We start from the raw sequence: 25824 nt of genomic DNA, 5'->3' as shown, positions 1-25824 counted from the left end.
CATACTTTGAAACACCAACTTGAACCCAGCATGCAGGTTAGAAAGCAGGGATGCACCGATACCATTTTCTGATCGGCCAGTACCGATACTTTCGGTCAAGTACTCGCCGATAACGATTGCCGATACTTTGTGGCGCGATGTGCGTCAATACAAAATGTATGAACACAAATTGCACCACAAAGACCAGCATGCGATGTGAACATGAATGCAATTTGTGTCCAATTGCATGCGGTTTCCCCACTGGACAGGAGCGGTGAAGGGAGTTTTCCCGCAGCGGAGAGTGGGCGTGTGGGAATGTATACCATGGTGGCAGATACTCCATATTCTCAGCGGTAGGAGAGGAGACAAAGACGCCGACATCTGAAATCCCTGCCGATTTCTCTCCTCACCTTGCAGCAATGACAGTCCGGGCGAGACGGCTTCTGATTGGTCAGCACCGTCCATGTGTCCATAACCAAAACAGGAAGTGAGAGGAAATCCATGCAAACTAAGGGAATTCCTTCGGACCCCCCAGATCACCAGAACTAGTGTCCCCATCGGAAGATTTCCCCTCTATCACTTTTCTGGGGACAACCCAAAATGTGGGATCTTCTTTCCCATTCACTTTGGATGATGATGGTAAACAGGACAAACAGAGAGGGGGGGTCTCCCCAACAACGGGGGCACAGACAGCAATAAACACTGACAGGGGCTCCAATCATCTCCACTCCATCCAAATCTAAACATGACTTTCCTTTACTTATTTCATTTCTTTTAATATTTATATTTGTTTTCAGTATTCCTCAGTGATTGTATGACACGGATCTCTTTATGAAGAGTGGAGGAGGGGCGGGGAAGTGATATTTGGGGGATTATAGCTCTGTATTCATTTCCTTTATGATTGGCTGACATCAGGGGGGGTCTGGCACAGCTGCTGGGGGGATTATTAGGGGGTTTCTGCACAGTGCTGGGGTACTACAGATTTAATACATGGAAAGAAATGAGATGTATTCTGTGCAGTCCTGGAAGAGGGGGCAGTTGTAGTAACACTGGGGGGAGGGCAGAAACACTGGGGGGGGGGGGGGATGGGGGAAGTTGTAGTTACACTGGGATGGAGAGTAGAAACACTGGGGGGGGGATGGGGGCAGTTGTAGTAACACAGGGATGGAGAGTAGAAACACTGGGGGGAGGAGGGGGGGCAGTTGTAGTAACACTGGGATGGAGAGTAGAAACACTGGGGGGGGGATGGGGGCAGTTGTAGTAACAATGGGGGGAGGGCAGAAACACTGGGGGGGATGGGGGCAGTTGTAGTAACACTGGGGGGAGGGCAGAAACACTGGGGGGGGGTGGGGGCAGTTGTGGTAACACGGGGGGCAGAAACACTGGGGGGGGATGGGGGCAGTTGTAGTAACAATGGGGGGAGGGCAGAAACACTGGGGGGGATGGGGGCAGTTGTAGTAACACTGGGGAGAGGGCAGAAACACTGGGGGGGGATGGGGGCAGTTGTAGTAACACTGGGGGGAGGGCAGAAACACTGGGGGGGGATGGGGGCAGTTGTAGTAACACAGGGATGGAGAGTAGAAACACTGGGGGGGATGGGTCAGTTGTGGTAAAATAAGGGGGCAGAAATAATGTGGGGAGGGTGGGGGCAGTTGTAGTACCACTGGGGGGGGGAGTTGTGGTAACAACATGGGGGCAGAAACACTGGGGTGGAGGATAGACACACGGGGGGGATGTGGGCAGTTGTTGTAACACTGGGGGTCAGATACACGGGGGGGAGAAGTTCTGGTAACACAAGGGGGGGGCAGAAACACTGGGGTGGATGTGGGCAGTTGTGGTAACACTGGGGGGGAAGTTGTGGTAACATGGGGGGGTAAGAAACACTGGGGGGAATGGGGGCAGTTGTAATAACACTGGGGATGGTGGGGCAGAAACACTGGGGAAGAAGTTGTAACATGGGGGAGCAGAAACACTGGGGGGGAAGTTGTGGTAACACTGGTGGAGGCAGTTGTAACATGGGGAGGGGGGCAGAAACACTGGGGGGATGGGAGCAGTTGTGGAAACATGGGGGGCAGAAATACTAGGGGGAGGGTGGGGGCAGTAGTAATAATACTGGGGGGGGGGGCAGAAACACTGGGGGGGATGGGGGCAGTCGTGGTAACACTGGAGGGGGGCACTTGAGGTGACGCTGAGAGGGGGGGGCAGTTGAGAAAAAGGGGGGTGACAGGCGATGGTGGAGCTCCAGGTATGTCCCCCCCACATCATTTATTAGTCTCTCATTAGATAAAATCCCTCCCCCCACATCATCCAGCACTCCCTCAGCCTCTTCCTCCTCCCCACCCCCGGCCTTCTCCTCACCTCCTCAGGTGGGCTCCCCCGGTCGCCATCTTGCCCCCCCGGACCCCGTTTCTCTCAGCTCCCGTCTGTCTCCGCTCCATCCTTCCTCCGCCTCCGATTCCTCTCTGTGACATCAGAAGATGGCCTCCGAAGGAAAGCGATGTTTATGAAGGAAGGGAGACATCTCTGGCGGGGAGCGGTATTACCGCCATGGAACACATACACGCACAATGATATCTAGTGGCGGAATTTAGAAAAACCCACTAAAGTCACCACAACACTGATTAATTCTATGTAAAAATCAATAAAACGATAACAGATTTATTTTGGTTGTCACTCAAAATATATAGGCCTGGAAAGTGAGGTGGAAGGCTGTGATAGGCAGGCAGAGCGAATAGCTCCACCTCCAAGCTGTGATTGGCAGTGATTAGCTCCACCTCCAGGCTATGTTAGGCAGTGATTAGCTCCGCCTCAGGCTGTGATTGGCAGAGTGTTTAGCTCCGCCTCCAGGCTGCCTCTGACCTCACTTCCTCTGACCTCACTTCCTCTGACCCCTCTTCCTGTCTGGTTGCCTAGCGATACGCATCAGCAGAGAGAGTCTCCTGCCACTGACTGCGATTCTTAGCATTTCGATTCATTTCTATTGCTGATATCATTATCAGGTTATTTTTTATTCTATTAGTGGTAAATTTTTAGATTTTTAGCCACTTTAAAGTCATCCAGCACCTTCAGGATGCCATGGCCTTCACGACGCCCATCCCGTGGAAGGTCTTCACATCAGGAGGACGGAGGGTCGCCGATCGCCCATCGGACGAGGTCCAGAGTCCAACATCATTGGAGACGGGAGGAGGCCTCCACCCACCGCAGCCGTTCACCAAGAGAGCGAGCCCGGGCCCCTGAGCACCCCCCACCTCCGGCCATGGAGCAGCACGCCGAGGAAGAGGTAATTCTCTGTCCCATTTGTTTGGCAGGTTATGAAGATGGAGAGGACACGACCATCCTGGCCTGCGCTCACGAGTTCCACACCAGCTGTATCCACCGAAGGCTTGAAGAGAGCGCCACCTGTCCAGTCTGCAGGACTGCTATTCCCAACCAGCAGGACGACCAGCCACTCCTCCCTGAGGACATACAGCAAGTCATGATTGAAGACATCCAGTTTGGATATGTAATTGATGAAAATGGTGAGGTATACTTGCATGTCATTGTATTCCTCAGGGAGGAGGTAATGTAAATGGGAACTGTTATTGTGTATATATATTTTTTAATTCTTTATATGTTATTTTTAATATTATTATTATATATGTTACATGTTTAGCTGTTTTATCCTTGTTTTTAGTAGTTATTGTATTAATGCTTTGAAGAAAAAAATAAAAAAATTTAAAAATCCCCCCAAAAATATTATTATTATGATATAGTTTTAGATGTTTTACCATTATAGTAATTAAGGTAACATGCTTTGAAAAAAAAAAAAAATTAAAAAAAAAAAATTATTAATATTATATGTTCTTGGCTGTTTTATGATAGCAGTAGGTATTGTACTAATGTTTTGCTAAAAAATGTTTTACAAAATTAAAAAGTAAAAAAAAAATGTAAAAGTTAAAAACTTGTTTCTTTGTTGAGTTAATGTTATATTGTTACTGTGTGTTATTGTTAACCATTGTTTAATTGCAGGAACACCAATCAGCTGCAGCACTGACATGTTTACTCTGACAGAAACAGGGTGTTGCCCTCACAATATACAGGTCAGTCCTTGCAGTGCTGCAGGAGGAGATTTCTCATCCGCAGTTAAAAAAAGAACATATATGCCCAAGCATGGGGGCCGGGGGCGGTCAGTGGGTGGATCGCTCCTATCCTTCGGCATATATTTTTTTCACTTTTCTTCTGATACAGATTTCTTCATCCACATTGATCCATGTGAATAGAGGAATCTGGTAATTTTTTTTTTAGTATCCTTCTGGCCCTCGGGGCAATATTCCTCCCACTAACATTAACAATAGGACATAATTCCTCCAATTGACAATGATGGGGCACTATTCCTCCCACTGACACCAACGATGGGGCACTATTTCTCCCCCCTGACACCTACCATGGGGCACTATTCCTCCCCACTGGCACCAACGATGGGGCACTATTCCTCCCCACTGACACCAACGGTGGGGCACTATTCCTCCCCACTGACACCAACGGCGGAGCACTATTCCTCCCCACTGACAGCAACAGTGGGGCACTATTCCTTCCCACTGACACCAACGGTGGGGCACTATTTATCCCACTGTCGCTATTGATGAGCGATGTGAATGGAGGAATTTTTTATTTTTTTAAGGTATTTGTTTCTTTTTTCTGGCCCTTGGGGCAATATTCTTCTCACTGACATTAATAATGGGACAAAATTCCTCTCACTGAAACCAGTGATGGAGCACTATTCCTGCAACTGACACCAATGATGGAGCACTATTCCTCCCACTGATACAAATGAAGGGGCACTATTCTTGCCATTGACACCAACGATGGGACTCTATTCCTCCCACTGACACCAACGATGGCGCACTATTCCTCCCACTGACACCAACGATGGTGCACTATTCTTCCCACTGATACCAAAGATGGGGCACTACTCCTCCCACTGACACCAATGATGGGGCACTATTCCTCCCACTGACACCAATGATGGGGCACTATTCCTCCGACTGCTACCAATGATGGGGCACTATTCCTCCCACAGACACAAACGATGGGACACTAGTCCTCCTCGCTGACACCAATGATGGGGCCTATTCCTCCCACTGACACCAGCAATGGGGCACTATTCCTTCCACTAACTCAAACGATGGGATACTATTCCTCCCCACTGAATCCACTGATGGGGCAATATACCTCCCAATAACTCCACTGTCACTATTGATGAGCGATGTGAATGGATTTTTTTTTTAAGGAATTTGTTTCTTTTTTCTGGCCTTTTAGGCAATATTCTTCCCACTGACATTAATAATGGGACATAATTCCTCTCACTGAAACCAGTGATGGAGCACTATTCCTGCAACTGACACCAACGGTGGGGCACTATTCCTCCCACTAACACCAACGATGGGGAACAATGTCTCCCACTGACACCAATGGTGGTGCACTACTCCTCCCACTGACACCAGCAATAGGGCCCTATTCCTCCCACTGACACCAGCAATGGAGCACTATTCCTCCCCACTGACACCAGCAATGGGGCACTATTCCTCCCCACTGACACCAGCAATGGGGCACTATTCCTCCCCACTGACACCAACAATGGGGCACTATTCCTCCCCACTGATACCAACAACAGGGCACTATTTATCCCACTGTCACTACTGATGAGCGATGTGAATGGAGGAATTTTTTTTTTTTTAAGGAATTTGTATCTTCTTTCTGGCCCTTGGGGAAATATTCTTCCCACTGACATTAATAATGGGACATAATTCCTCTCACTGAAACCAGTGATGGAGTAATATTCTTGCAACTGGCACCAATGTCGGGGCACTATTCCTCCCACTAACACCAACAATGGGGCTCTATTCTTCTCACTGATACCAATGATGGGGCACTATTCCTCTCACTGAGACCAATGATGGTGCACTATTCCTCCCACTGACACCAACAATGGGGCTCTATTCCTCCCACTGACACCAACAATGGGGCTCTATTCCTCCCACTGACACCAAAAATGGGGCTCTATTCCTCCCACTGACACCAATGATGGGGAAATATTTCTCCCACTGACACCAATGATGGTGCAATATTCCTCCCACTGATTCCAATGATGGGGCACTACTCCTGCCATTGACACCAATGATGGGGCACCATTCCTCCCACTGATACCAATGATGGGGCACTATTCCTCCCCACTGACACCAGCAATGGGGCACTATTCCTTCCACTAACACCAACGATGGGGAACTATTTATCCCACTGATACCAATGATGGGGCACTACTCCTTCCATTGACACCAATGATGGGGTACTATTCCTCCCACTGATACCAAGGATGGGGCACTATTTCTCCCACAGACACCAACAATGGGGCACTAGTCCTCCCATGGACACCAACGATAGGGCAGTATTCCTCCCCGCTGAGACCAATGATTGGGCACTATTCCTCCCACTGACACCAGCAATGGGACACTATTCCTCCCCACTGACACCAACGATGGGGAACTATTTATCCCACTAATACCAATGACGGGGCACTACTCCTTCCATTGACACCAATGATGGGGTACTATTCCTCCCACTGATACCAAGGATGGGGCACTATTTCTCCCACAGACACCAGCAATGGGACACTATTCCTCCCCACTGACACAAACGATGGGACACTATTCCTCCCCACTGACAACAATGATGGGACACTATTCCTCCCCACTGACACCAACGATGGGACACTATTCCTCTCCTCTGACACCAACGATGGGACACTATTCCTCCCCACTGACACCAACGATGGGACACTATTCCTCCTCACTGACACCAACGATGGGACACTATTCCTCCCCACTGACACCAACGATGGGACACTATTCCTCCCCACTGACACCAACGATGGGACACTATTCCTCCCCACTGACACCAACGATGGGACAATATTCCTCCCACTAACTCCAAAGATGGGGCACTATTTATCCCATTGTCACTATTGATGAGCGATGTGAATGGAAGAATTTTATTTTTTAAGGAATTTGTTTCTTTCTTCTGGCCCTTGGGGCAATATTCTTCCCACTGAAATTAATGGGACATAATTCCTCTCACTGAAACCAGTGATGGAGCACTATTCCTGCAACTGACATCGATGGTGGGGCACTATTCCTCCCACTAACACCAACGACGGGGAACTATTTCTCCCACTGACACCAACGATAGTGCATTATTCCTCCAACTAATACCAATGATGGAGCACTACTCCTTCCATTGACAACAATTATGGGGCACTATTCCTCCCCAAGATACCAATCATGGGGCACTATTCCTTCCACTGACACCAGTGATGGGGCACTATTCCTCCCACTGATACCAGTGATGGGGCACTATTCCTCCCACTGATACCGGTGATGGGGCACTATTCCTCCCACTGATACCAATGATGGGGCACTATTCCTCCCACTGATACCGGTGATGGGGCACTATTCCTCCCACTGATACCAATGATGGGGCACTATTCCTCCCACTGATACCAATGATGGGGCACTATTCCTCCCACTGATACCAATGATGGGGCACTATTCCTCCCACTGATACCAAGGATGGGGCACTATTTCTCCCACAGACACCAACAATGGGGCACTAGTCCTCCCATGGACACCAACGATAGGGCAGTATTCCTCCCCGCTGAGACCAATGATTGGGCACTATTCCTCCCACTGACACCAGCAATGGGACACTATTCCTCCCCACTGACACCAACGATGGGGAACTATTTATCCCACTAATACCAATGACGGGGCACTACTCCTTCCATTGACACCAATGATGGGGTACTATTCCTCCCACTGATACCAAGGATGGGGCACTATTTTTCCCACAGACACCAGCAATGGGACACTATTCCTCCCCACTGACACAAACGATGGGACACTATTCCTCCCCACTGACAACAATGATGGGACACTATTCCTCCCACTGACACCAACGATGGGACACTATTCCTCTCCTCTGACACCAACGATGGGACACTATTCCTCCCCACTGACACCAACGATGGGACACTATTCCTCCTCACTGACACCAACGATGGGACACTATTCCTCCCCACTGACACCAACGATGGGACACTATTCCTCCCCACTGACACCAACGATGGGACACTATTCCTCCCCACTGACACCAACGATGGGACAATATTCCTCCCACTAACTCCAAAGATGGGGCACTATTTATCCCATTGTCACTATTGATGAGCGATGTGAATGGAAGAATTTTATTTTTTAAGGAATTTGTTTCTTTCTTCTGGCCCTTGGGGCAATATTCTTCCCACTGAAATTAATGGGACATAATTCCTCTCACTGAAACCAGTGATGGAGCACTATTCCTGCAACTGACATCGATGGTGGGGCACTATTCCTCCCACTAACACCAACGACGGGGAACTATTTCTCCCACTGACACCAACGATAGTGCATTATTCCTCCAACTAATACCAATGATGGAGCACTACTCCTTCCATTGACAACAATTATGGGGCACTATTCCTCCCCAAGATACCAATCATGGGGCACTATTCCTCCCACTGATACCAGTGATGGGGCACTATTCCTCCCACTGATACCGGTGATGGGGCACTATTCCTCCCACTGATACCAATGATGGGGCACTATTCCTCCCACTGATACCGGTGATGGGGCACTATTCCTCCCACTGATACCAATGATGGGGCACTATTCCTCCCACTGATACCAATGATGGGGCACTATTCCTCCCACTGATACCAATGATGGGGCACTATTCCTCCCACTGATACCGGTGATGGGGCACTATTCCTCCCACTGATACCAAGGATGGGCACTATTCCTTCCACTGATACCAATGATGGGGCACTAGTCCTCACATGGACACCAACGTTAGAGCAGTATTCCTCCCCACTGACACTAACGATGGGGCACGATTTATCCAACTGACACCAATGATGGGGCACTACTCCTCCCACTGATACCAATGATGGGGCATTATTCCTCTCACTGATACCAATGATGGGCACTGCTCCTCCCACTGATACCAATGGGCCACTATTCCTCCCACTGACAACAATGGGGCACTATTCCTCCCACTGACACCAATGATGGGGCACTTTTTCTCTAATACCAAAAATAAGGCATTGTTCACTCTCACTGATGCCAGAACATTTCCTCCTCTCACTGGCCACAGTTCGGCCCCTCTATAGTCTGAAGAACAATAAATTGGCCCTTTTATTTAGAGAGTTTAGCGATCCCTGCTATATACCTTCACCAACTCTCTCTTAGATGCTTTGCCATGTAAATATTTTAAAGATTTTAAACCTCCACCGTCCTCACTTAGACACTAAAGAGCCATTTACATACGGTTAGTTCCCTCACGACCCACTCTAACCTAGAGACTTTACAAACACATCGATCACAGTCCCGTTATAAGTCGCTGATCGCTGTCATTACTAGAAAGAAAAATATTCCTGTATACATACTGCTATTAGTAGATGATATCATTTTCACGCCAACCAATTAATATACACTTATTGATGTTTTGTTTACCAAAGACATGTAACAGAGTACATTTTGGCCTGAATTCATGAAGAAATTTTTATTTTGTTACTTTTTTTTATGGGATATGTAAAGTAAAAAATATTGTTGTTTTTTGTTTAAATGTCTTTTTTCATTTATAGTGCGGGAAATTAATAACCCAATAGTGATCAAATATCACCAAAAGAAATCTCTATTTGCATGTAAAGAATTACATAAATTGTAGTTGTGTACAGCGTTGCATGAAAGTGCAATTGTCACTTAAAGTAGTGCAGCGCCATATAGCAAGAAAGTGTTCTGGTCATGAAGGGGTAAATCTTCCAGAGGGTAAGTGGTTAATGTGTTATACAACATTCTCCATTTACTGGGCTGTTTATTACACCTTTCAAAATCTCCCCTTTTTCAAGGAGCTACAGTCACTGTAATGGGCCTAGCTTGATTCTTTGTCCACTAACTTCGTATTAACGATACATGCGGTCATGGAACTTTACAGATATTTTAACATACCCTAAGGCACATGTGTCAAACACAAGGCCCACGGGCCATAACCAAGTCCCAGCAGTTGGCAGCACAGAGGACAGGACTCCTCCTACAGATCCTGTGCCTCTCTGTGCAGCCGCAGCACCCCCTCATCTCTGCCTCCCCTGGTCTCAGCATTTAGCAGACTCTGGCAGCTGACTCCAGCCCTCCTCTGGTCCCCCTCCAGACCCTGTACTTTCTACTTCCCAGCACACTTGCCCCCCCACTTTTTCCCAGCAGCAGCACAAAATAAGAAAATAAGGGGGGGTGCACTGTGATGTAAGGAAGGGTAGGGGGAACCTTGACCTCTGATGGTGGGGTGAGGCTCATGATATCTGATGTAAGGGGGGGGGTGCCCTGGATGTCTAGTCTTACAGATACAGTTGGCCCTTTGAGGGCATCCATAATGCTGATGCGGCCCACTATGAGAATGAATTTGACACCCCTGCCCTGAGGTAACGTAACTTTTTAAAAGGTCTTTTATATCTGATCTAGAGGTACATTGTCACTCACTTAGACATTTATCCAGAACTAGTGGTAACTATTATACACATTATCTAGTCAAATAATAATATATACAATAACATACAACTACATGAGGAAAACTATTATTTAACATCTAAGCTACACATTATACATTGGGGTATTTCCAGTTCCGGTTATTACACTTCAGTGTCCTTATTAGAAAATATCCAAATACTGTCTGACTCTGTTTGGGAAATTTCATTCATCTACCTATCTTAACTGCTTGCTGACCACTTCACATAGGAATACGGTGGCAAAGCGGGCTCCCTGCACTGGATCACGTACTTAGAATGCGATCCGAGCCCCTGGAGAGGGAGTGCATGTGTGTGCCCGCCAGACCAGCACTGCTTTGATTTGGTACAGCACCGATCAGTCATCATGCTGATCTGCTGTAATGAATCACAGATCAGCCGGTTCCTGTGTTTACAAAACATAAATAACAAGGTAGAAAGAAAAATTTTGAAAATTAACTGGTTGCCGACCAGCCACTGTATAAAAACGGCGACAGGGCGGCACCGCTGCACAAAATCACGTTTTAAAACGTCATTCACGCTCCCAATGTTTTTGCAGGCAGGGGGGCGCGCCCAAGCCCCCGCCGACCCGTAGGTGTCACGATTCGATTCAAAGAACAAAAAAAAAAAAAAAAGTAAGCAAAAAAAAAAAAAAATTATATATATATATATATATATATATATATATAAAGTGTTTTGTTCACTTCATGTTATATTGTTACTGTGAGGAGGAGGAGATGATGGAGGAGGAGGAGGAGAAGATGATGGAGGAGGAGGAGGAGGAGATGATGATGGAGGAGGAGGAGGAGATGATGGAGGAGGAGGAGGAGATGATGGAGGAGGAAGAGGAGATGATGATGATGGAGGAGGAGATGATGATGATGGAGGAGGAGATGATGGAGGAGGAGGAGATGGAGAAGGAAAGAAAAGAAGAGGAAAAGAAGAGGAGAAGAGGAAAAGAAAGAAGAGGGAAAAGAAGGAAGAAGAGGAAAAGAAGAGGGAAAAGAAGAAAGAAGAGGAAAAGAAGAAAGAGGAAAAGAAGAAAGAAGAGGAAAAGAAGAAAGAAGAGGAAAAGAAGAAAGAAAGAAGAGGAAAAGAAGAAAAAGAAAAGAGAGAAGAGGAAAAGAAAAAAAAAAAAGAAAGAAGAGGAAAAGAAAAAGAAAAGAAAGAAGAGGAAAAGAAGAAAGAAGTGGAAAAGAAGAAAGAAGAGGAAAAGAAGAAAAAGAAAAGAAGAAAAAAGAAAAGAAAGAAGAGGAAAAGAAGAAAGAAAAGAAGAGGAAAAGAAGAAAGAAGAAGAAAGAAGAGGAAAAGAAGAAAGAAGAGGAAAAGAAGAAAGAAGAGGAAAAGAAGAAAGAAAAGAAGAAAGAAAAGAAGAAAGAAGAGGAAAAGAAGAAAGAAGTGGAAAAGAAAAAAGAAGAGGAAAAGAAGAAAGAAGTGGAAAAGAAGAAAGAAGAGGAAAAGAAGCAAAAGAAAAGAAAGAAGAGGAAAAGAAGAGGAAAAGAAGAAAGAAGAGGAAAAGAAAGAAAAGAAGAGGAAAAGAAGAAAGAAGAGGAAAAGAAGAAAGAAGAGGAAAAGAAGAAAAAGAAGAGGAAAAGAAGAAAAAGAAAAGAAAGAAGAGGAAAAGAAAGAAGAGGAAAAGAAAAGAAGAGGAAAAGAAGAGGAAAAGAAGAAAGAAGAGGAAAAAAAGAAAAAGAAAAGAGAGAAGAGGAAAAGAAAAAAAAAAAGAAAGAAGAAAAAGAAAAGAAGAAAAAAGAAAAGAAAGAAAAAGAAAAGAAGAAAGAAGAGGAAAAGAAGAAGAAAAGAAGAGGAAAAGAAGAAAGAAAAGAAGAGGAAAAGAAGAAAGAAAAGAAGAGGGAAAAGAAGAAAGAAGAGGAAAAGAAGAAAGAAGAGGAAAAGAAGAAGAAAGAAGAGGAAAAGAAGAAAGAAAAGAAGAGGAAAAGAAGAAAGAAAAGAAGAGGAAAAGAAGAAAGAAAAGAAGAGGAAAAGAAGAAAGAAAAGAAGAGGAAAAGAAGAAGGAAAAGAAGAAAGAAGAGGAAAAGAAGAAAGAAGTGGAAAAGAAGAAAGAAGTGGAAAAGAAGCAAAAGAAAAGAAAGAAGAGGAAAAGAAGAAATAGAAGAGGAAAAGAAGAAAAAGAAAAGAAAGAAGAGGAAAAGAAGAAAGAAAAGAAAGAAGAAGAAAAGAAAGAAAAGAAGAGGAAAAGAAGAAAGAAGAGGGAAAGAAGAGGAAAAGAAGAAAAAGAAAAGAGAGAAGAGGAAAAGAAAAAAAAAAGAAAGAAGAGGAAAAGAAGAAAAAGAAAAGAAAGAAGAGGAAAAGAAGAAAAAGAAAAAAAAGAGGAAAAGAAGAAAGAAAAGAAGAAAGAAAAGAAGATGGAAAAGAAGAAGGAAAAGAAGAAAGAAAAGAAGAAGGAAAAGAAGAAAGAAAAGAAGAAAGAAAAGAAGAAGGAAAAGAGGAAAGAAAAGAAGAAGGAAAAGAAGAAAGAAAAGAAGATGGAAAAGAAGAAGGAAAAGAAGAAAGAAAAGAAGAAAGAAAAGAAGAAGGAAAAGAAGAAAGAAAAGAAGAAGGAAAAGAGGAAAGAAAAGAAGAAGGAAAAGAAGAAAGAAAAGAAAGAAGAGGAAAAGAAAGAAAAGAAGAGGAAAAGAAAGAAAAGAAGAGGAAAAGAAAGGAAAGAAGAGGAAAAGAAGAAAGAAGAGGAAAAGAAGAAAGAAGAGGAAAAAGAAAAGAGAGAAGAGGAAAAGAAAAAAAAAAAGAAAGAAGAAAAAGAAAGAAAGAAGAGGAAAAGAAGAAAAAGAAAAAAAAGAGGAAAAGAAGAAAGAAAAGAAGGAAGAAAAGAAGAAGGAAAAGAAGAAGGAAAAGAAGAAGGAAAAGAAGAAGGAAAAGAAGAAAGAAAAGAAGAAAGAAAAGAAGAAGGAAAAGAGGAAAGAAGAGGAAAAGAGGAAAGAAGAGGAAAAGAAGAACGAAAAGAAGAAAGAAGTGGAAAAGAAGAAAGAAGTAGAAAAGAAGAAAGAAGAGGAAAAGAAGAAAGAAGAGGAAAAATAAAAGAAAGAAGAGGAAAAGAAGAAAAAGAAAAGAAAGAGGAAAAGAAGAAAGAAAAGAAGAAAGAAGAGGAAAAGAAGAAAGAAAAGAAGAAAGAAGAGGAAAGGAAGAAAGAAGAGGAAAAGAGGAAAGAAGAAAGAAAAGAAGAAAGAAGAGGAAAAGAAGAAAGAAGTGGAAAAGAAGAAAGAAGTGGAAAAGAAGAAAGAAAAGAAGAGGAAAAGAAGAAAAAGAAAAAAGAGAAGAGGAAAAAAAAAAAAAGAAAAGAGGAAAAGAAGAAAAAGAAAAGAAAGAAGAGGAAAAGAAGAAAAAGAAAAGACAGAAGAGGAAAAGAAGAAAAAGAAAAGACAGAAGAGGAAAAGAAGAAAAAGAAAAGAAAGAAGAAAGAAAAGAAGAAAGAAGAGGAAAAGAAGAAAGAAAAGAAGAAAGAAGAGGAAAAGAAGAACGAAAAGAAGAAAGAAGAGGAAAAGAAGAAAGAAGAGGAAAAGAGGAAAGAAAAGAAGAAAGAAGAGGAAAAGAGGAAAGAAGCGGAAAAGAGGAAAGAAGAGGAAAAGAGGAAAGAAGAGGAAAAAAGAGGAAAAGAAGAAAGAAGAGGAAAAGAAGAAAGAAGAACGAAAAGAAGAAAGAAGAGGAAAAGAAGAAAGAAGAGGAAAAGAAGAAAGAAGAAGAAAGAAGAGGAAAAGAAGAAAGAAGAGGAAAAGAAGAAAGAAGAGGAAAAGAAGAAAGAAGAGGAAAAGAAGAAAAAGAAAAGAAAGAAGAGGAAAAGAAGAAAGGAGGAAAGAAGAAAGAAAAGAAGAAAGAAGAGGAAAAGAAGAAAGAAGAGGAAAAGAGGAAAGAAAAGAAGAAAGAAAAGAGGAAAGAAGAGGAAAAGAGGAAAGAAGAGGAAAAGAGGAAAGAAGAGGAAAAGAGGAAAGAAGAGGAAAAGAGGAAAGAAGAGGAAAAGAGGAAAGAAGAGGAAAAGAGGAAAGAAGAAAGAAAAGTAGAAAGAAGAGGAAAAGAAGAAAGAAGAGGAAAAGAAGAAAGAAAAGAAGAAAGAAGAGGAAAAGAAGAAAGAAGAGGAAAAGAAGAAAGAAGAGGGAAAGAAGAGGAAAAGAAGAAAGAAGTGGAAAAGAAGAAAGAAGTGGAAAAGAAGAAAGAAAAGAAGAGGAAAAGAAGAAAAAGAAAAAAGAGAAGAGGAAAAAAAAAAAAAAAAAGAGGAAAAGAAGAAAAAGAAAAGAAAGAAGAGGAAAAGAAGAAAAAGAAAAGACAGAAGAGGAAAAGAAGAAAAAGAAAAGAAAGAAGAAAGAAAAGAAGAAAGAAGAGGAAAAGAAGAAAGAAAAGAAGAAAGAAGAGGAAAAGAAGAACGAAAAGAAGAAAGAAGAGGAAAAGAAGAACGAAAAGAAGAAAGAAGAGGAAAAGAAGAAAGAAGAGGAAAAGAAGAAAGAAGAGGAAAAGAAGAAAGAAAAGAAGAGGAAAAGAAGAGGAAAAGAAGAGGAAAAGAAGAAAAAGAAAAAAGAGAAGAGGAAAAAAAAAAAAGAGGAAAAGAAGAAAAAGAAAAGAAAGAGGAGGAAAAGAAGAAAAAGAAAAGAAAAGAAGAAAAAGAAAAGAAGAGGAAAAGAAGAAAAAGAAAGAAAGAAGAGGAAAAGAAGAAAATGAAAGACAGAAGAGGAAAAGAAGAAAGAAAAGAAGAAAGAAGAGGAAAAGAAAGAAGAACGAAAAGAAGAAAGAAGAGGAAAAGAAGAAAGAATAGGAAAAGAAGAAAAAGAAAAGAAAGAAGAGGAAAAGAAGAAAGAAGAGGAAAGGAGGAAAGAAGAGGAAAGGAGGAAAGAAGAAAGAAGAGGAAAAGAAGAAAGAAGAGGAAAAGAAGAAAGAAGAGGAAAAGAGGAAAGAAAAGAAGAAAGAAGAGGAAAAGAGGAAAGAAGCGGAAAAGAGGAAAGAAGAGGAAAAGAGGAAAGAAGAGGAAAAAAGAGGAAAAGAAGAAAGAAGAGGAAAAGAAGAAAGAAGAACGAAAAGAAGAAAGAAGAGGAAAAGAAGAAAGAAGAGGAAAAGAAGAAAGAAGACGAAAGAAGAGGAAAAGAAGAAAGAAGAGGAAAAGAAGAAAGAAGAGGAAAAGAAGAAAGAAGAGGAAAAGAAGAAAAAGAAAAGAAAGAAGAGGAAAAGAAGAAAGGAGGAAAGAAGAAAGAAAAGAAGAAAGAAGAGGAAAAGAAGAAAGAAGAGGAAAAGAGGAAAGAAAAGAAGAAAGAAAAGAGGAAAGAAGAGGAAAAGAGGAAAGAAGAGGAAAAGAGGAAAGAAGAGGAAAAGAGGAAAGAAGAGGAAAAGAGGAAAGAAGAGGAAAAGAGGAAAGAAGAAAGAAAAGTAGAAAGAAGAGGAAAAGAAGAAAGAAGAGGAAAAGAAGAAAGAAAAGAAGAAAGAAGAGGAAAAGAAGAGGAAAAGAAGAAAGAAGAGGAAAAGAAGAAAGAAGAGGGAAAGAAGAGGAAAAGAAGAAGCAGAAGAAGAAAGTAGAAGGAGGAAAAGAACAGAAGAAGGAGGAAAAGAAAAGAATGAGGAAAAGAAAAAGAAGAAAAAGAAGGAAGAAGAGGAGACATGTTTAAAAGCAAAACGTGAAATATATTGTTTTTTTTTCCAAAAAATAAAAACGCAGAGGCGATCAAATACCACAGAAAGAAAGCTCTATTTGTGGGAAAGGAGGACAAATTTCATTTGGGTGCAGCGTTGCATGACTGCGCAATTGTCAGTTAAATTAACACAGCGCCATATAGCAAAACAGGGCCTGGTCAGGAGGGGGGGGGGGGGTAGTCCTCTGAAGGGCAAGTGGTTAAAGTGGTTGTAAAGGCTCAACGTTTTTTTAACTTGAATACATGAAGTCAAAAACAGACTTGTGTACAGCAGCCCCCATTTACCTGAGCCCCCCCTCATTCCAGGAATGGAGCCAAGCCATGCTGTGTGTGTGTAAATGGTCACACACAGCAGCAGCTCAGGAGTGAGCCTGCTCGAGTGCCCTCATAGCAAGCTGCTTGCTCTGGGGGCACCCATCAGGAGGGAGGGGCCAGAAGCCCTGGTGGGGGACCCGAGAAGAGGAGGATCAGGGCTGTTGTGTGCAAAACCAATGCACAGAGCAGGTAAGTATGGCACATTTATTTTTCTTAATCTGCCTTTAATATCACTTTAAGGAACCCAAAGATATGGGTGGGGGTCCAGTCAGCAAAGCCCAACACACAGCACAGTGGCAGAAACTGTGAGGCACTTTTAGTGCATTATAATAGCCAAGAATTTTACGGAGAAGACTGTGAACTCCTAAGATATGAGGGGTCACCATTTACTAATCACCACCCAGAATTAAAATATCCATTTTAGGTGGACTGACCCATAAAGCAGATTTATACAGTAATCTCCTCTTCTTGCCCAAATCTGAGTATAGCACATCCAGTATATTGGCACTTCTTATACAGAGCAGACAATAAAGAGGCAATATGCCAATCAGGTCCAGACATATTGGCAGGAAAGGTTTTATGTAACTTAAAGGTTTGTTACAAGCTCCACACACTTTAGGGTCGCAAATTCCCCCCCCCCCTTTTACCTGTGACAGCGGGCCAGGGATCTTCTCAGCGCCCGCTGTCACAATTTGAAAAGAATGCAGCCGTGTGGTCAGAATGTAAATGAATGAACTACAAGTATCAACAGTCTTTGCGTCTGACGGCTTGTAGTTCTTGAACTACCAGGGTGCTAGTGAGTACTCTAGGCAATTCATTGAGTCTTCCTGTAACTGCCTGTCCATACAAGGAACGAGCAGACAGATGCAATGACAATCTGCAGGAGCTTGAGACTGCACCTGCGATCTGCTGATCACGGGGTGCAATGTTTTACAGGCTCCTAAAGAAAAAAAAAAAATTAACGCACATTTTTTTTTACCTACAAAGAAATGTGCGTGGGAAAACATGGGTCTCATCCTACCCCCTTCTCTGTTGGTCAGCCATATATAAATGCCATTAGCAAGGCTGGGAACACAGCAGCTCCAGAAAGGATGGTGAGTTGCACATCACATCAGCTGCCTCCATCTCTGGCATGCAGGTTTAACTCCAAGTTAAAGGATAAGTTAATCTTTGGGAACATGCAACATGTTCCCGGTGCCCACTCTGCTGCATCTAGTCACAGCGAGCAGATTCCCCCGATAGCTGTTACTATTTTTTTTAAAAACGCAACCGTGTGGGGCTCCACCTGCCTGGCCACGTCATTCATTTACAGAATTCTGTGAATGGAAAACTACAAGTCAGGATAGCCTTTGCGGCTGTCGGCTTGTAGTTCTCAATGAACTACCACAGAGCTGTTGAGCACTGTGGTAGTTCTTTGTCTCTTCCTGTCAGTGTGTATCATCTTGCCTGTGAGTTAGGAACACACAGATACACTGACAGGTCTACAGGAGCCCTGCATGGCATCCATATCTGCTGATCGCGGGTACAATGCTTTTAGGCTCCAAAGTAAAAAAAAAAACAAATATATAATATTAATAATGAATAAATGCACATTTTTTTACTTGGAAAAATGCTGAGCATTTTTTTTTAAAGGTGAATTTATCCTTTAACTCTAATCATGTATTTTTTTTTCTGATAACGGATCTACTCATTTCAAATTGTCCATTGTAGCCACCCTGCTATAAACAGATAGTTCTGCCAGGTTGATCAATATTCTTTACTTGGCTCTCTCCTAAGCTGTGTTGTTGTTCCTGGCTGCTGCTACTAGGAATCACTGCCGCTTAGGGTAATAAACAAGGGAGCTGCAGGGTTGCCCTCTGAGAATCCTGATACTCCCTTGGGTGGAGCAGGAGTGTGATGAAGTTTTGAACCCATGTTGCTGGAGGTATCTGAATCCCTAATCTTCTCTCCCTTGTGAGCCAGAGCAGAATACTATAAAATACTAAAGTGCTAGGTGCCCTTCGTCACTGTAACCCTCCACAGCGCCCATGGATCCACCCTGGGGTAATATCAGCCCACTCCTGTACTGGAGGTTTTTCCTTTTCTAGCCAGGGGGAGTCACTACACCATTTTAACAGATTTACATCAAAATGAAGGATGATCAATAACAAATCGTTTAGATACTGAACAAGTCTATTGTAGCCTACGTGAATAGCATTTTGTTTGTTAACCACAAACCCTAAAGAAAAACTACAGCAGCCAGTGGGAAAGGTCTAAATTTAATACAATTAAACACTGCACACAGAAATCATGACTACGTACAATGCGAAGGTGCACAGAGCAGCAATGCAGGATGGATGGAATGTGTCTGTTGATTGCCAGTGACTTTTACTGCAGTGATCAGGAGGGAAGGAGGATGGGGATTCTGAGGTCACGGGGCTTCATCCCACCGGTCACAGCATTCATGGCTCCCAGGTAGTGACATGGAGTCTTGCGCTCCATCTGTTGGAAAACAGAAGAAGAATGAACAAACTGAATTAATTGTAGGAGGACATGTTAAAGGCAAAAGTGCTGACTGTTATGTGAAGGTTGGCGTGTAATGCAGGCCATACATGGGTCGAATTCCAAACAAATTTTGGTTAAAAAATGTTGTGCATTTTGTAATCCGATGGTGTAACCATTGATTTTGAAATTCAATTAAGCCTTCAATTTCACCTCATGTGGCTACAGAAAAGAATTTTTGAGGCTGGGAATCTTCTTTTTTTTCACAGCTCATATCTTTTTTTATTATATTTCTAGCACAATCGCATCATTGATTAGAAATGTGTTCGTTTTTCAAAAAAAAAGTCTAACATGCTGATCACTCAAATGTTGCTGCGACCCACTAATGGTACAAAATTCATCGTTATGATTTTTAAAAATGTGTTGGGAATTTGACCCATGTGTGTCCGGCTTAAGCTGACCATTCTGTATCAGCCTCTGTGTGAGGAAAAGGAAATATTTTTCCGGCAACATTGTAAACATTTCTAACTAATCTACCGTTCTCTTGTTAATAATTAAGAAATTAAAACAAAAATTAAGAGCCAAGTAAAACACATACAAAGGATGAGTTGACCTATTTCACTAATATCAAAACAAACTTTTTTTCTTTTTTTTTAGAAAAATTAGTCTTAGCCTTGCATTAATTTTACTAAAGCTCTTATTATTAGCATTCGTATTAAAACAACAAAAATCATCACGGAGTGTGTAATTTTTGGAGAGTGCGCCTACAGTGGGTACAATACTTTCACTGAATTCTCTGAACACAGCGCACTAAGCTTTGCAGCAGCTGTAAAACGGTCCTGCTGCCACCCTGTTCTCCACAGAGGGGGAAGTTAAGGATATATACAGTACCTCACAGAAGTGAGTACACCCCTCACATTTGTGTAAATATTTTATTCTATTTTTTCATGTGACAACACTGAAGAAATGACACTTTGCTACAATGTGACGTAGTGAGTGTACAGCTTGTATAACATGTAAATTTGCTGTCCACTCAAAATAACTCAACACACAGCCATTAATGTCTAAACCGATGGCAACAAAAGTGAGTACACCCCTAAGTGACAAGGTCCAAATTGGGCCCAAAGTGTCAATACTCTGTGTGGCCACCATTATTATCCAGCACTGCTTTAACCCTCTTGGGTATGGAGTTCACCAGAGCTTCACAGGTTGCCACTGGACTCCTCTTCCACTCCTCCATGAAGACATCACGGAGCTGGTGGATGTTAGAGACCTTGTGCTCCTCCACCTTCCGTTTGAGGATGTCCCACAGATGCTCAATAGGGTTTAGGTCTGGACACATGCTTGGCCAGTCCATCACCTTTACCCTCAGCTTCTTTAGCAAGGCAGTGGTCGTCTTGGAGGGGTGTTTGGGGTCGGTATGTTGGAATACTGCCCTGCGGCCCAGACTCCAAAGGGAGGGGATCATGCTCTGCTTCAGTATGTCACAGTACATGTTGGCATTCATGGTTCCCTCAATGAACTGTAGCTCCCCAGTACCGGCAGCACTCGTGCAGCCCCAGACCATGACACTCCCACCACCATGCTTGACTGTAGGCAAGACACACTTGTCTTTGTACTCCTCACCTGGTTGTCGCCACACACGCTTGACACCACCTGAACCAAACCAGCTGATCTTGGGCTCATCAGACCACAGGACATGGTTCCAATAATCCATGTCCTTTGTCTGCTTGTCTTCAGAAAACTGTTTGCGGGCTTTCTTGTGCATCATCTTTAGAAGAGGCTTCCTTCTGGGACAATAGCCATGCAGACCAATTTGGTGAAGTGTGCGGCGTATAGTCTGAGCACTGACGGGCTGACCCCCCCACCCCTTTCAATCTCTGCAGCAATGCTGGCAGCACTCATACATCTATTTCCCAAAGACAACCTCTGGATATGACGCTGAGCACATGCACTCAACCTCTCTGGTTGACCATGGCGAGGCCTGTTCGGAGTGGAATCTGTCCTGTTAAACCGCTGTATGGTCTTCGCCACCGTGCTGCAGCTCAGTTTCAGGGTCTTGGCAAGCTTCTTATAGCATAGGCCATCTTTATGTGGAGCAACAATTTTTTTTCAGATCCTCAGAGAGTTCTTTGCCATGAGGTGCCACGTTGAAACTTCCAGTGACCAGTATGAGAGAGTGAGAGCGATAACACCAAATTTAACACACCTGCTCCCCATTCACACCTGAGACCTTGTAACACTAACGAGTCACATGACACCGGGGAGGGAAAATGGCTAATTGGACATTTTCACTTGGGGTGTACTCACTTTTGTTGCCAGCGATTTAGACATTAATGGCTGTGTTGAGTTATTTTGAGTGGCAACATGGCACCTCATGGCAAAGAACTCTCCGTTTCACACCAATGCGCTGAATGAAATGTTATTTTGTGAAATTTTATTAAAGGACAAGTTCACCTTTTGTAACATGTTACATGTTATACCCGTATTCAAGGTGTAACATGTAACAAGTTACTTTTGCAGCAGCAAGGCCCCCCCCACTCCCAATCCTCATTGTGCCAGCCTGCCGCTCCGTCCACCCAGCGTATCATTCATTCACAGAATTTTGTGAATGGGAAAACTACAATTACCAACAGCTTTTGCGGCTGACGGCTTGTAGTCCTCAATGAGCTACCAGGGCACTGTTGAGTGCTCTGCGTAGTTCACTGATCCTCCCAGTACGAGGTGATAGCTACACTGACATTCTGTAGGAACCTAATACTGCACCCAGGCTGCACGTAAAAAAAATTTTACCTTCAAAAAAATGATTTTTTTTTCACAAAAGTGAACTTATTTAAAATAAAGCAAGTAAACTGTGTGATGCATAATGTCGATGGTGTGAATGGGCCCTAAAAAGAGTGGAATCGTGGATAGGAATTCTGTTCCAACACAATTTTTTTTTGTTTTTTTTACTTTAGGTACTTTTACATTTGTTTCTTACTCAAAACATGCATACAAATATCAATGCCATTGGGCTCCTTCATTGTTTTCACTTTTGTATAGAAGGCTTACTGCTGGCAGGTTTGGGGCATCCTCACAGTAGTAAACATTAGCATTTCTGAGCTTACAGAACCAGAAATGTCACAAACTCACCCCAAATTAGTCTCTGATCCTCCAACCTTCGGCTTCTGTGTTACACGGTTAAATGGACAGAGGCGATAAATGTACCTGGGAAGAAGTAGAACATGAAATACACACATAAACGCTGTATTGCTATAACTATATATCTCAACCAATTTAACAAGTACTAACACGCATGAAATGACAACAAATGAAAAACATTTCCTTACAGCACAGGAGAAAAGCTGCAGATTTGTGGCAACAACTGCACTGAAACACATTAAATCTCCAGCTGGTAAAAAAAATAAACAAACACCCCTAATAAGGCACCTTTCAAACCGTTTGGCTCCGATCAGCAGGGTATCTGCTCACAGATGGGAGTGGACTTTCCTCTGTGTGAAAGGAGCCTTAGCATAACTTGCAGAGATTAAACATACAGAAATGTGCATGAGGTGTACTGCACATTTTGTACATTCTGCCTTGGCATATGTTTTTACTAAGCATGTTAAATAAAGTGGTTGTAAACCTCAGACATGAAATGAGAACAAAGCATATCCCTCTATAGTGTGTGCTTGCCTCAATCCAGAGCACTGAGTGTCATTTCTGTCTACTGCCTCCTTCCTCTGCTATCTGCATGAGTCACTTCTGACATGTTTTCCTGACACCATGAGAAAAATAGTGACAGGAGAGGGAGCTTCAGCACATAGCTTGTGATTGACAGACTCAGCTTGGTTCCTGTGTGCTGTGTAAAGGGAAGGGGTGTGTCCCTTCCCTCCAATCAGCTTTTAGAGCTCCCCTCACTATGCTCTGCTGAGTGTAACTTTATCTCCCCACCCTCTGTTTTCTGAAAGCTAAGACAAGGTGTATGAAACTCGACTTTAAATGGCTGTAGAGAAGAGAGGGTGCAGATAAACCAGTACAACCTATGTAGCAGAATTTATTTAATCTCTGTGTGTTACCTGAGGCCAGTCACCTCACAAGGGTATATGTAAGGGTTTACAACCACTTTAAATTTAACATGCTCCTGGGGGGATTTTTTTCATCATGTGGATGCCTAACTGCACATTCCCATTTTTCCAGCACATCATTTTGCAGTGGGCACACAACATCACACCAGTTCCCAACAAGCAATCAAAACGTCTACGCTCAAACACCCAAACAGTCGAAGTCTGATCCCAAACCTTGATAAACCAGACCAAAGTCAACTCAATCCTAGCAGTGATCATTATGTTTCTCTTTCATACAAGTATAAGATGGTGCTCACTAAACAGATACTTTTAATGAAAAGATCATTTGTTTAAAATGCACTTGCAAAGTGACAACTTGATTATGTGAAAATGAGGCAAAACATCCAGAGTTAGCTAGTGAGTATTTATCTAACTTTTATTTTTCTTTTCAAATCAAACAAGATTTATAACATATTCCATCTGATTAAACTCCTCTATCAATGTGTTCGTTATGGCCCCCAGGACAATTCCTCCATTTCTCAGGTAGGTTTGTTAATGTGACAACAGTGGACCATGCCTATATACAGTCCTGGACAAACGTCTTGAGAATGACACAAATATAAATTTTCGCAAAGTCTGCGGCTGCAATGTTTTTAGATCTTTTTGTCAGATGTTACTATGGTATACTGAAGTATAATTACAAGCATTTCATAAGTGTCAAAGGCTTTTATTGACAATTACATTAAATCAGAGCTCCACACAAAAGGGGAAGTTCCGCTTTAATGCTTTGTCCCCCGCTCCCCATTAAGGATTGGCACCATTGAGAATTGGGGGGGGTGGGTACCCGAATTTGACAGGTACCCGCTCCTACTTCCGCTGCGATCGCCTAGGCGATTGGAAGCAAAAGTTGTCCTCCCCCCTCCCTCCCCATAGTCTTCTGGGATACGTGACATGTCCCAGAAGACTACGGGGCCATTCACAAAGCACAGTGCTTCTCGCGCATGTATAGCGGGCACCAGGCTGTGAAGCCGCAAGCTGTCACAGCAGGGTGCCCACACTAAAGATGCCAGCGCCAGAGAGAGAAGACGTCCAGTGAAACGGGTAGGGATGAGGACACTGCTGGACCAAGGAACAGGTAAGTGGCTGTATTTTAAAAGTCAGCAGCTATAGTTTTTGTAGCTGCTGACTTTTAATTTTATTTTTCAGCTGGAACTCTGCTTTAAGTTTATGCAAAGAGTCAATATTTGCAGTGTTGACCCTTCTTTTTCAAGGCCTCTGCAACTTGCCCTAGCATGCTGTAAATCTACTTCTGAGTCACATCCTAACTGATGAAAGCCCACTATTGCATAATCAATGCTTGGAGTTTGCCAGAATTTGTGAGGTTTTTTTGTTCACTCACCTCTTGAGGATTGACTACAAGTTCTCAATGGGATTAAGGTCTGGGGAGTTTCCCAGCCATGGACCTAAGCCACTTAGTTATCTTTTTGCCTTATAGCATGGTGCTCCATCAGGCTGGAAAGGTCATTGTTCGTCACCAAACTGTTCTTGGATGGAAGATGTTTCTGTACCATTCTTTACTCATGGCTGTGCTCTTAGGCAAAATTGTGAGAGCCCACACACTTGGCCGAGAAGCAACCCCACACATGAATGGTCTCAGGATGCTTTACTTTTGGCATGACACAGGGCTGATGATAGCATTCACCTTTTCTTCTCTGGATAAGGTTTTTTTCTGAATGCTCCAAACAATCAGAAAGGGGATTCCTCAGAGAAAAAGACTTTACCCCAGTCCTTAGCAGCCCTTTTGCAGAATATCAGTCTGTCCCTGATGTTTTTCCTGGAAAGAACTGGCTTCTTTGCTGCCTTTCTTGACACCAATCTATCCTCCAAAAGTCTTTGCCTCACTGTGCATGCATATGCACTCACACCTGCCTGTTACCATTCCTGAGAAAGCTCTGCACTGGTGGTGCCCCAGTCCCGTAGCTGAATCAACTTTAGGAAACAGTCTTGGTGCTTGCAGGACTTTCTTGGGCGCCCTGAAACCTTCTTCACAGCAATTGAACATCTCTCTTTGAAGTTCTTGATGATCCGATAAATGGTTTATTTAGGTGCAATCTTAGTAGCAGAAATATCCTTGCCTGTGATTCCCTTTTTGTGCTAAGCATTGATGACTGAACGTGTTTCCTTGCAGGTAATTTGCCTGATACAGCAAGAAATTGTGGAAGAGGAGGCCCTTTCATTGACCATCTGCAATCACAAAATAAGGATCTGACCTCTAGGAGGTAGCCGTAACAGACAGGTTCACACAAACTGTCTGGACCATATCCAGGGAGTGCAGTGAAACCTTCAAAGTTTGTGAAGGGCATAGACACAAGAAAAGCAAGACCAATGTCCTCATTCAGTTGAAAGCCAGACACCACCTTAGGCAGGAACCACTTTATCTTCATGTAAAATGTGAGGGAGACTTATAGAACAAGGCTGCCAGCTCCAACACACAACACGAGGAACCGATACCAACCAAAACGTTGTCCTCCTGGGAGAGAGCAAGCAAGGGAATAACCATAATGTTCTCAAAAAGAGGTCTTCTGAAGAGCTGACAGAACCAGATTCGGGTCCCATGGCTGCAATGGCAGCAACGGAGACCGCACTACAGCAGCCACATGTCACATTCCTTGAATGTATGAACCAAAGGAGTGTATAGCCAAAAGGTGTTGAAAGAAAATTGCAAGAACAGAAACCTGACCCATAATGAAGTTTC

General features: G+C 43.1%; 1 long non-coding RNA gene across 1 annotated transcript; it reads right to left on the bottom strand.

The window, feature by feature from the left end:
- Positions 1–18781: 18781 nt before the first annotated feature.
- Positions 18782–22276, bottom strand: LOC149436868 (uncharacterized). Its single transcript, XR_016308250.1, has 2 exons — positions 22156–22276; positions 18782–19023 (listed from the first exon to the last, which is right to left on the bottom strand). It is a non-coding gene; the product is annotated as an uncharacterized LOC149436868 (long non-coding RNA).
- Positions 22277–25824: the final 3548 nt, after the last annotated feature.

Source organism: Staurois parvus, unplaced genomic scaffold (assembly GCF_062004578.1).
Source record: "Staurois parvus isolate SC_StPar_1 unplaced genomic scaffold, SC_StPar_1.0 ptg001328l, whole genome shotgun sequence".
Taxonomy (NCBI): Eukaryota; Metazoa; Chordata; class Amphibia; order Anura; family Ranidae; genus Staurois; species Staurois parvus.
Note: the sequence above shows the minus strand (reverse complement) of the source record. Positions and strands in the feature narration are given on the sequence as shown.